The following is a 10,392-nucleotide window of genomic DNA, read 5'->3' as shown; positions in this document are numbered from 1 at the left end:
TGTGTGTGTGTGTGTGTGTGTGTGTGTGTGTGTGTGTGTGTGTAACCCTCCCCTCCCTCTTCTACCACGGATCTTGACCAATCACGTGCGGCTTTAACCGAAAGGGGGAAAAAAACAGGAGGAATAAAAAAGTCGGCTCCCATTAAAGCGGCTCCCTCTTAGGAGCCGGCTCATGTCGTTCACTTCAAAGAGCCGTCTCTAAGAGCCGGTTCGTTCGCGAACGACACATCACTACTTTGCGTGCGAACCAGTCGACCACCGTGGCACCTGTAACCTTATTGTTATTCTTATTTTATTATTGGTTGTCTTCTCTTTTCATAAGCTCCAATTTGTTGTATCTGCACCACAGAGCGTGGCAATAAAGATGTTGTATTCTAAATCGTGGTTGTTTTTGCCCATCCCTCAACCCCACCAAAAGAGAAAAAAATGTCAAAATAAGCCGTGCAAGTCTATGTTCGCACCGACCTGCATGTATTGTGATGCAGCACGCCAACACTTGGATAACTGCAACAAACAGTAAGATTCTGTGTCATGTATGGTAATTTGACGTCATTTCAACACATTGCGTGTATATTTTAAAGAGTTTGACGCCATAGCTATGCGTTAGACGAGCGGCCGAAAGTTAGCACGCCTCCGTCTGGATTCAATATGCTGCGGTGGCACGTGCATATCGTAAATTGATTCAGTACCTGTACCTTTAGGTTTAGGCACTGCCGTTTTTTGTTTTTTGCTGCTGTTGTATGATTGTTATTTTTTTTTCATACCAACATCTGTACTTCCACTTTAGTGGAGTATGCGTACTTTTCCCACAACATTTTTACAACTTATTAATTGTTAGTTACTATATAACTATTTTTTCTGAATACCTGTCATGTGTTGAGTGACTGCTTCCCCGCAACAAGAAGTTTTTGGATTGATTAAGTAGAAATGATCATTCGATGAAGTCATTTGTTGAGTTCCTCAGTTGTCAGTGGCTGACATTTCACTTCAATACCTCTTCTCCCCCCTCTCCCTCCCTCTCCCGCTAACCCTACCCAACATTCCACACGTGCGAGGAAGCAACAGCTAGCAGCAGCAGCCCCGACGTCTGTCAGCAACAAGGCGTATTACCATGCAGAAGTTTAGAAACGCCGATTTTTCGCCCTGAGCAGACTCAAAAGCAAAGTTCGACGACACGTGAGACGTCTCGGGAAACAACGGGTCATGGCCGGCATTGTCAACTGATTGTTATTTGGAGCTTCAAAGGTGCAAAAAGTCAGTGAGCTGATCTCGACGTCGAACAAGATGGCAGCAGAAGCAGCAACACCAATGCAGGGTTTGACGGTGGCGTGGCTTCTCGCTGCTCAACCCTTTGACGCGATGGCTCATTTGGTTTACGGGTCTTATTGAAGGTAAGGCATCTTAGCAAATAAAACTGCATTGTGTCAATGATCTTCGTCTGTTGGGTATGTTGACTGGTTCACTGAAATGACTTCGTCCATTGCTGGATTGTTTGCTAACATAAGCTAGCCAACTTCGTTGTGTTTGCGTTAGCAGACTAGCTTTGACACGAACTGTTCACCGTCATTTAAGTGCAGCTAAGGCTACACAGTTTAACGTTTATTTGTTCGGGTTAGTTTGAGCTGACAAACTCGACGTGAATGTGAAAATGATCGCGAACTAACTTGTGAATTAACTGTGAAGAAGAGGCTCGTATTATGCAACAGGCGTTACTCGCGTAACGCATACAGTACAAAAGTATTCATTTGTTAAATCTGTTTTTCTTAAACCGTTGAAGTAACACTCGCATTCGATCTGTCTATCACTTAATTATAACATGGGTTTCAACAGGTGTCCAGACTGTTGCTGCCCTTCCCCCAAACAGGCAAACACCAACACCACCCCTCCCTCCGTCCCTCCCATATGGTTACCGTGTCCTAGATAGATCACTAACAAACTGCGTGGACATCTTGTATTCTTTGACACAAGTGTTCATCTCCACAAATACCCATGTGGCTCTGCATTTCAAACATGGATCTCGTCGCCAAGCTGTGAGATATCAGCGACCTCTTCAGCAGACGTTGGTTATGTATATGTTTTTGCTGTGGTGTTTGCATGTGTGAATGAGGGAGTAAGCAAAGTTCTGATGGACATGGCCACATGGCAAGGACGCACAAGGTGAAATAGTCGTTCCTGAGAAGCCACATGGTGAAGGCTTTTTTGCATTACTATTTACTTAGTCTGTTGCATCAGGTTCCTATTTATACTTTTCCAGACCTGCAGCTGTGGGTGTTGATTGTGGATCTAGTTAAAAATAAGCCGTTACCATCAGGGAAGCACTGTATTTTATTTTTCATTTGTGTGTAGCTTCCTGTGTGCACATTTATATGTAAAGGGAAACCTTCAAAGTTGAATGCAATCTATCACGTGAAGCTGTTCAACTCATTTGTTTGGATTCCAAACACAATTTGACATTGAGATCAATGAAATTTGTGACCACTAATACTAATTCAAATTGCGTCTGTCATAAACCCTTTATAGGCAATGTCTGTATTTTATGCAATGTACTTACAGGTCAAAATTTGAGATACACAGCTAATAGATAGCTGTTAGCGAACGCTACAACAGTTTTTATGAGAAAAAATATTTTAACACACAATAAGAGTAAATTTACTTTTGATGTTAGTCATATAACTCGTAAATCAAGATACCACTTTCAACTCCTCATTACGCTCTCATCAGCACAATATATTAAAGCCCATCAACTACATTTATCTTTATTAGCAATACTCTTTTAAAAGTAGTCAGTTAAGTTAAAATGAAAGAAGGCAATATACAGTACTCAATTCAAGATGCATTAGGATTAACTCATAGCCTAAATTCTAATTAAATCAAACCCCGGGATGGTGAGAAATTACCCACAATATTTAGTAATATTTTAACCTAGTTACAGGTCAAACAGAAATTAATCATTCTAATATTAATGTGTTCTCTGAAACTAAGTCTGCTTACTCATGACTACTATTTACAGGTGCTTGCCCAAAAGAGTGGGCTCATATTGCCACATCAAGATGAGCCACACTGATAATAGACATCTCCCGCAAAAAACAACATAGTATTAGTTTGAGGGGGTGTGTATTTATGCAACCAGGCTATTGTATTTTTTTCCTCCTTAAAAGACAAGAGTTAGTTTTTCAATTGAGTTGCACAGGTATGTGCCACATCAAGATGAGCCACACTGATAATAGACATCTCCCGCAAAAAACAACATAGTATTAGTTTGAGGGGGTGTGTATTTATGCAACCAGGCTATTATATTTTTTTTCCTCCTTAAAAGACAAGAGTTTGTTTTTCAATTGAGTTGCACAGGTATTCACAAAGTAGGTTAGAAAACGTTTTGAAATGATTTATCTTGTTCCCATTTCTTCTATCACAAAAATCTGGCTTTTGTACACTGGTGTGACTTTTTAAGAGACATCACAGCCAACATAATTTGTTTCTATGCGAGAAAGTCAGTGTCTGTTTTTTGGTCAGGTGGTTTTTGAAGCACGCCCAATCTGCCTGTCTGAGCCTGTATGAGACGGTTCTAGTAGTTGGGAAATCCACAGGCTCCCCACAGGCATTTCTTTTCAAACAAAACACTGTTTGAGTGTGATGAGTTTACATTATCAGGTGTCAGAGTGTGAAACCCAAGAACAGTCTTAAGTCCCCTATCGTTTTGTGCTGGTCAAAGCAGGACTTCTCCGTTATTTCGCCTTGCCAGTCTGAATAAGTTGTGATTGAATGGGTCAGGACAATGTTTGCAGTCTCCAATTAACACATCTGTGAAAGGAAAGGAACACTTTCAAATGCATACTTGACATAGAATGAATTAAAAGCCAGATGTGATATCACCATATTTTTATTTTTGTAAAGCAGTAAAATTGTATTCATGTACTACATGAAAGGCTATACTAGTCACTTTTTCACTAAAACCTTCATGGCTAGGATTATTGCCTTCCATTCCAGTTCCAGGCCTGTGCAACACAGCTGCGTCAGTAACAAAACACTGTTGCATTGATGTGGTACTTGTGCTGTGTTCCAATGTTGCTGCTGCTGCATTTGGATGACAAGTCATTTTAATTTTAGTACTGGATAGTTAATCCAAAATTAATGTAGAACAAATTTTTTAGTCCTGGATAGTTAATTCAAAACTAATATAGAACAATTTTTGATCAAAACCTCCATGTGTAGTATGAAGAGCCAAATGAATATTGTGTAGAAGCAGCTGACTTTTCTTTTATCTTCTTTTGAATGGTCTTCAAGATGTTGCGATCTGAAGTCTAGTTTGGTTTGATTTCTAAGTCATACTCAGCCTTATGGTGTAGCGTTTCCTTGTATACTGCTTGCTTTGCGGTTTTGCTCGGTGTGAAACTGACCCGCTGCATTACAACAGGCTTTCCTCATCTCCTATTACAGTACGCTAGTTCCCCTTTCTTGTAAGAGTTCCATGTTGGCTCAGCCTTTTAGATATGGTGTATGTAATTGCAACAACTTTTGTTTTTGAAAAAAAAAAGGAATACTTTTTAGTTTTTTGTCTTTTTTTATTAATCACTTGGAAAAACAATTTTAAAACATTGTAATTATTGATTAAAGTATGGGAAATAATTGTCAAAATAATAAACAAAATTCGAAAATCATGGTATAATTACGATATTATCAAAATTACTCATTTTTATTCTTTCAACACATCCACAGTACTTAAAACAGTCGAGGGCTAAATCTGCTTGCTTTATTTGCAACCTCCTCAGTCCTTGCATTTCTGTTTGCAATTAGAAATGCCACCGAAGGAGCTCAGCCAGTGAGCAAGGAGGGACCAAGGATTTGAGAAATTACATTTTCTCGACCTGATGGCGTCAGTTAAAAATGAGGAGACATCATTGACGTGTTGTCGCAAGTTTGATCTTTTCTGTCTCTAAATTATTACCATCACAACACATGTACACTTCATGTTTCAAGTGGAACTAAAGTCAAACATGATCAACACCGTTACTCTGCACAAGCACGCAGTCAGTCCCGAGTGGGCATTTCTTGCCTCAGCGCCCCAAGATCTGCACCCATTACTCACGACACGTTTGTAAAGATTTGAAAATGTTTATTTTACCATTGTGGTAGACTAATATAAATGAATTATACTGTTTTCATTTAATACGTTTATTTGCAATGCCAAAACAGGTTGCAATCTCAAAACTTTGGCGTCATTTTTATTTTTTTGATGTTGCTACATTCATTTGAGAAGATTTCATCCCAATTACAGACCTGGTAAGTGGTCACTATGAACCAGTTTAATTTAAAGTAATTTTAGGTTTAATCTGGCCCAATAAAACACTCTGCAGAATGCACATATTTCAACAAAAATCCATCCATCCATCCATTTTCTGATCTGTTTATCCTCACAAGGGTCACACGGCCTGCTGGAGCCCATCAGAGTTGTCTTCGGGCAGTAGGCGGGGTAACATTAATCAAGAAATTACAAAAAACAAAGGCTGAAGTGTCATATTTAATTTGAAGTCCTGTTCTGCTTCCAATCCAGCCGGCAACTCTCTGTTTTTATCTGTCACTGCTGTGGATTTTAAAAGAGGTTCGTGCCCTTGATGTGAGCTTCGTGGCACCGCCTTGATGCTTGCTTCTCAATGTGCATGTAAGAAAGTTGAGACCCTTGATAATATGGCTGCTTGAGAACAACCTCTTGGTTGTGGTCGAAGCATTGAGGAGCAAAGGGCTAGGAATGATGCAATTAAAAGCTGAGATGCATCACTTCAACAAACTTTCTTGACACAAATTGCTACTTTGCTACGTGAAAGGGTTTTGGTGACATCTTTTGGCGATTTATGTCGTCATTGGAAGAACACACAAATGCAAATGGGGACAAAAATGGAAATAACCACATGGGGAAAAATTGTTGGTGCTCCTCTGTTCATGAAAAATAAATAAATCCAGACATCCATTTTCTAATTTGCTTATCCTCACGAGGGTCACGGGCGTTGCTGGAGCCGAGCCCAGCTGACTTGGGGCAATAGGGGAACTGGTTGCTGGCCAATCACAGGGCACACATAGACAAACAACCATTTACACTCACAATCACACCTAAGGACAATTCAACCTACAATGCATGTTTTTGGAATGTTGGAGGAAAACTGACTTCTCGGAGAAAACCCACGCAGTCACGAGGAGAACATGCAAACTCCACACAGGAAGGTTGGAGCCAGAATTGAACCCCACACCTCTCCACTGTGAGGCGGACGTGCTAACCAAGCAACCACACCATGCCACCCACCCCATAAATACATTTTAAAAATACAGTAAATATATATATATATAATATACACACATACTGAAAATGATTTCGGTTTTAATCAAAATTAACCAATGACAAACAGACATTAATTTTGAATAGTGGCTCAACCTAATGACTTGAAAAATCAAACTCGTGAAACAGGCCGAGAAAAAAAATAAGGCTGCCAATAGAAAAGATTGAAAAAAATTTACCAATAGGGACATGTTCAATCAAGATGTGTCCTCTGATTAGCATCAAATTTGTCTTCACATTTGTAAGCAGTCAGTCAGCCATTTTAAATTGTAACACAGTCGTTACTGCTGTGTGGTGATGTGTGTCACATTCAACTTGGCCCGAGTCATTAAAGGAGGGAGGTGTCTCGGGAGATTGGAAGTAAATTAACAAACAAGCATGTTAAAGTTAAAGGCTATAAGACCATGTCCAAGCAGCTCAATGTTCTTGTGACTACAGTTTCATCCATCCTATCCATCCATCCATTTTCTGAACCGCTTTATCCTCACAAGGGTCGTGGGGCGTGCTGGAGTCTATCCCAGCCGTCTTCGGGCAGTTGGCGGGGGACACCCTGAACCGGTTGCCAGCCAATCACAGGGCACACAGAGACGAACAATCAGCCGCGATCACACTCACACCTACGGACAATTTTGGAGTGTTCAATCAACCTGCCATGCGTGTTTTTGCAATGTGGGAGGAAACTGGAGTACCCGGAGAAAACCCACCCAGGCACGGGGAGAACACGCGAACTCCACACAGGAAGGCCAGAGCTAGAATCCAACATTGCACCTCTACACTCTGAGGCTGACACGCAAACCACTGGACCACCGGGCCGCCAGTGACTGCAGTTTTACATAATCAAATATTACAGATCCACAGGACTGTATGTAGCCAACCTCCCCCGGCCGGATGTGGCTGTTGAAGCAAAATTGATGGCAAATTGAAGGTGAATACAAATGACAACAAAGTACAGAACATTCTCCAAAGAAATGAAAGGTGAACTTGAATGCCAAGGTGCAAATCCAATTCCAATGAGGTTGGGGTGTCTCAGTCATTTTACCACCTGTCCCAACTTTTTGGCAATGCGTTGCACCAGTAAAATTCTAAGTTAATGATTATTTGCTAAAACCAATAGGGTCAGTTTGAACAATAAATATCTTGTATTTGTCATATATTCAGTTAAATATAGGTTGAACATGTTTTGCAAGTCACTGTATTCTGTTCTTATTCACGTTTAATACAATGTCCCTACTTCATTGGAATTGCTTTTTGTACACTAGTGTGAGATTGCACCATCTCTCACTGTTTGAGCCAAAGTGGATGTTATGGGAGATGACCACGAAGGATGCCATTGTTGAAAATAAACCATATATATAAATCATAAAGCAATCAAATTGCCAACCTGCATGTTTACAAGCCACAAAGCATCTGGGACAATGTCCTATGGACACACAACACAAAACTGGAACATTTTGGCAAGACACACATGCTCAATCTTCACAGGCTCAAAAATGAAGCACACCAAGAAAGGAACACTGTTCCTAACTGCGGAACTTGGAGGAGGGTCTGCTATGTTCCTTGCCGTGATTTGCTGCATCTGGCACAGGTTGTCTTGAATCTGTGCATGGTTGAGTCAAATTTTAAGATTATTAAGGTATTCTAGAGAGAAATGTGCTCCATAGTGCGGTCTCGTAATTGACCCAAAACACAGCAAAAAACACCCAAGAAGGACGAAGAGCAAATTATTGGACTATTCTCAATTGGCCATCTATCATCCTTGATCTAAATCCTATTGGACATCTGTGGAAGGAGCTGAAACATGCCACCTGGAGAACGCAACCTGCAAAGCTGATGCAACTGTAGCAGTTTGCTAAAGAAGATTGGGCCACAATACCTACTCAGAGGTGCACCAATATGATTGAAAGTTTAAAAAAAAATATGTTTGATTTCAGGAATTGCCTCAAAAGATCATGCAACACAATATTAAGTCTAGGGCACCATTATTTGTTCAGGTCTGTTTTTTCCTTTTTTTTTTTATTTAATTCTATTGAACCACAATTCAAAAGCATTGTCTCATGTTCATTGGTTAAATTTCACACACACACACACACACACACACACACACACACACACACACATATACACAAATTCCATTAATCGTATATTTCTTTCTGTCAGTTATTTTTCTTTCATTGACAGAGGGGTACCAACAGTTTTGTCCACTTTGGATGGTGAACCTCAAATTGGGAGGGAGGGCTTCACTGTACTCGTAAATTCTAAATACCGGTAGTTTTATCCCTATCTGTAATATGCATGCATTTGAAACTGGATTTTGAATAGTGTTCTTCTGTATTTTAGAATTCTACATATGCAAGTTTTTCTGCTGGTTGTTGTAGCTAGAGGTGCAGTGCCCGTAATTGTCGACTTTACTCAAGAAGCTTTGAACTTAGCAAGCACGTTTTTCTCTTCTCACAACTACTCAAATGCTTCATTTTTGTGTGTTTGCGTGTTTTGTCTGTTGGTATTGTGAAAACGTCTCTGAGTTTACTGTCTGTCACAGCGAGATTGTGGTACTTCAGCTTTTGGAGGTGACGATTTCCAGTCATGTTTCTCTGTTTGGCTGCATTTATCGTGACCCATTATTGCCAAGTGCAATACAGCAAATTTCTGCTTTTTATCTGCTTCAAGAATGCATGGCTAAACAATTAGAGGAGTGCAACCAGTGTATTTTTGATTGCAGATACTGCCATGATTGACAGGTTATCAGTCCTGGTTATCCCAAGGCTAATTTAATTAATGCAAACAAAAGAAATAAGTAAAACTAAAATAGAAAAAAAATATATATTTTCATTGACGAAAAAAAAAATCAAAATTCTGTATAAAATACAAAAACTAACTACTACATTTTATTTTTACAGAACTAGTAATTATAGCAAAACTGTTCTTCGTTTTTGTCTTTAACAATTTGAAACATGAGCCTTTGGGGTTGATTTTTAAATGTTGCTTTAAATGTATTTAATTCGGTATTAGCCAGAAGTGGGACTTTCGAACAGTTGTTGGGGATTTATAGTCGTGTGGCACAAGAATATCGGGTTATTTTGTATTTGTGCCATTCCAGCACCCTCTGGTGGTTAGTTTATTAGTAAATTTTAATTTGAATTAGGCATATTTTGGTCACCAACATTGAAGACCCACGCTAATCCTCAGATTCAGGGTAACGTAATACGTTTGAGTTCTTCCACAAATTGACTTGCTTCACAATGTATGCATGCATTAGCAAGTAAGTGCCGCTATATGAAGTGTCTTTACGTTATGAGCCGACATTGACCATGATTCTTTCAGAGATGAAAGTCCTCTGGATTTTCCCTGAATTCTGGGTTTTTCAAATTTTTATGAAAATATCTCCGGAGAATTGAGGAAAATTTACCTAAAATTAATCCGGATATTAGTTGACAACATTGAACGAAGACGCGTTTGAGTTCGTTGTTTTGCTTTCACGAGCGTAGCCATGTTGAGACACTAACACTAGGAACAGTTAACAGATTTTCGTCTCTTTATAAACACACTTGCTAAACCCCAGTGGAACGAATAAAAGACACTGTGGACAAGACAGTTGTCGTAAAAAATATATTTGGACAAAAAGGGAAACACACAGATTGGCAGAAAAACGTGTCCATCCGACTTCGAGTGTCGTCTCGGCTAGCTTAGTTTAGCTGTTGTCGTGTGTGACGTTGGGTGTGTGACGTCGGTGTGTGACGTCTTTGCGTTGGTGCTGATTGGTTGAAATCAAAAGACGTGCTTGCGTACATGTTTGCGCCGAAGCATGCACAGCAGAGAGCAGCGGACTATCTACTGCTGAGGCTCGCTTAGCTTGAGTGGCGTCGCCACAACAGTAATACCCTTGCCTCGCATTCTCATGGCCTCGCCATAGCTCGAAGATTTTGAAATTTCGGCGAGAACGGAAGCCACAAAGGGTGCACGTATGCACACAAAAGGAAGATTAATAATTGAATGTCGAGTATTTGAATAGCGTTTTGAGTAAACTAATTCATGCGTGAGCGGCCAGGTGTCTGTGCGCGCGTGTG

The 10,392-nt window shown here is 40.1% G+C and overlaps 1 protein-coding gene across 1 annotated transcript in view; it reads left to right on the top strand.

The window, feature by feature from the left end:
• Positions 1-1,022: 1,022 nt before the first annotated feature.
• Positions 1,023-10,392, top strand: part of LOC109519974 (homeodomain-interacting protein kinase 3-like) — a 45,558-nt gene continuing 36,188 nt past the window's right edge. The window contains exon 1 of the mRNA XM_019876875.1: positions 1,023-1,391. The gene's annotated coding sequence lies outside the window, so the exon portion shown is untranslated. The remainder of the gene's footprint in view (positions 1,392-10,392) is intronic.

Source organism: Hippocampus comes, unplaced genomic scaffold (genome assembly GCF_001891065.2).
Source record: "Hippocampus comes isolate QL1 unplaced genomic scaffold, H_comes_QL1_v1.1 scaffold110, whole genome shotgun sequence".
NCBI classification, from domain to species: domain Eukaryota; kingdom Metazoa; phylum Chordata; class Actinopteri; order Syngnathiformes; family Syngnathidae; genus Hippocampus; species Hippocampus comes.
This window is presented reverse-complemented; position numbering and strand designations above follow the sequence as displayed.